We start from the raw sequence: 2,629 nt of genomic DNA, 5'->3' as shown, positions 1-2,629 counted from the left end.
AGGTCCAACTAGCCCGTACCTTTGTTTTTGAATCTGTTAAAAATTTTAGAAGTTGACATTGATGAATATTGAATGTTTTTTATGATAACTATGTGTTTGAAGCTTTTATTGTGGTATTTGGTTGTTCTGTGAAGTGGTTTTTGTTAGATTTTGAATTAAGGATTAAATTGTTAAAATGTCAAAATTTCAAGGTTTAAATGGTGAATAAGAGGTTTTTGTGGACTGTTTATAACCCTTGGATATTCGACTGTAAATTTTAGCTTGTGAAAATGGTTAATTCGATGATTTTCGGATTAAGGGACTAAATTACAAAAGTTATAAAAGTGAAGGGCAATTGTGTAGTTACAAAAAATAAAAGGGTATAAAATGTAAAGTAAATTGGAATATGAAATGTAAGCTAATAATTAAGAATTTTACATTTTAGATCAAGACCCTATTGATTTACGTGGAAAAGTAAAAATTACAGAACAGTCCCTGAACTTCTACAACAATTACAACTTAGTCAAGGTAAGTTTGCATGATTTATAATTTAATGTCTATATGAATTGTATGATGATATATTATGTAACACCCCTTACCCGCATTCAACGCCGAAACAGGGTACGAGGCATTACTGAACTGATCACACGAACAACCATACAATTTCGAGTCATGAATTTGCGTCCAAATTAAAACCATTTGCATTTAATCACAAAGTCCCTAATACGAGCATATGATGCTCAAAACGTGCATTGAAAGTGGTTTGGGACTAAACCGAGAACTCTAGAAATTTTTACACAACCTAGAAAAATTTTCCACTATACAAGGGTCACACTCCCATGTGGGCAAGCCGTGTGGTCACACACGCCAATGCCCCGACCCCATGTAACTCACTGACTTGTAACTCATGAAGAAATTGAGATCACACGGCCAAGTCACACGCCTGTGTACTAGGCCGTGTGGAAAATTAATTTTCTTAAATAGGTGCAGACTTCACACGGCCAGGGGACACACTCATGTTCGAACCCGTGTCGTTCACACAGCTGAGACATGCGCTCGTGTCTCTGCCCGTGTGCTCAATTTTGAGATTCTGTTTCTAAAAATTAAGGTGCAAGGGATACACGGCTTATACACATGCCCATAGGGCAAGCCATGTGTCGCACACGGCCTAGACACAGGCCCGTGTGTCTACTCGTGTGGACAAAAATAAGGCTATTTACCAAGTCATTTTGCCACCCTTTAAAGCACACACCTACACAACATAACATAACACCAATCCAAGCATATACATACAACCCACATCCACAACCAAGACATCGACACAAAATTCATGAAATGCATCATTATATGAGTATACTTATAACCAACATTAGCCCATTTTCAATAGCCTTATACAAAATGAATTTCTAACCAATATAAGCCAACACATTTGGCCAAATCAATTATGACACATAACAAAATGACCAAGTCCCCTATACATGCCATAACTCAAGATGTTGATTTCATTAATACCAAAATAATTTTTGATAGTATGAATTGGTTTCCGACGGTCTTCGAACTCGAGCTAGCTTGGTGACACTAAAAGACAAGGGAAAGAAAGGGGAGTAAGCTATATAGCTTAGTAAGTTCATATGCAAATAATAAGCATCTTAACCACACCTCAATCATACCATTTATATAATGTGGGATAACATAAATGTTATTAAAATGTCATAGTCATAACTTGCATCAATTACAACCTTACCACGAGTTCATCACTTACCGAGTTTATTACTTATGAGTTTTTCGTACATACCTATACCAACTCGTAACATAATCACATCCTTTCACATCTTTGACATTCCTGTTGAACACTTGGAATATTACCAGATAGTCAAAAAATCTTGCACATAAGTGCCATATATGTAGCTAGAGCTACCTCATATCTCATAACACATATGGGCTCGCTCACGAGCTATTTATGGGCCTACTTGTGCAAGCTGTCAGTCAGGACGTAGCTACACAGTGCTGCTCACACAAGCTGTTAGGTATCTGCAACATATGCCGGAATACCCAGCCACTGGTAGGACGTAGAAGACCAGCACCCAGATCACATAAACACATATATACATGGGTTCCTAGTGACATGTCACCTGTATCCTATTCTATTCTAAAGGTTCAACCGAGATTTCTTGCATGTTGAAACTTTTTCGAATATGTCCAAAGAGTCAATCACACAATTCATGCAATAATAAAGCATTTAAAACATAAATGTAACATTGCATTATTTACATACGAACTTACCTCGGTACAAAAATAGTAGAATTGGAACTAATCGTCAAACACTTTATTTTTCCCCCGGTCTAGGTCCGAACCTCATTTTTTATCTATAATAACAAAATTAACTCATTTAATACTCACATTATTCAATTTGGCCCAAAAATCATATTATGGTAAAATTACATTTTTCCCATAATGTTTCATATTTTTACAATTTAGTCCCTAGGCTTGTAAAATGAAATGTATTCAATTTCTTCAAAACCCAAGCCTAGCCGAACCATTTTCATACTCATATCAGCCCACATTTTCCACTTAATCACACTTTTACTACTCATTTTATAACTTTTACAAATAAGTCATTTTTGACATTTTTACCGAAAAACACTTAGCA

This window comes from Gossypium arboreum, chromosome 6, assembly GCF_025698485.1.
Source record: "Gossypium arboreum isolate Shixiya-1 chromosome 6, ASM2569848v2, whole genome shotgun sequence".
Taxonomy (NCBI): Eukaryota; Viridiplantae; Streptophyta; class Magnoliopsida; order Malvales; family Malvaceae; genus Gossypium; species Gossypium arboreum.
Note: the sequence above shows the minus strand (reverse complement) of the source record.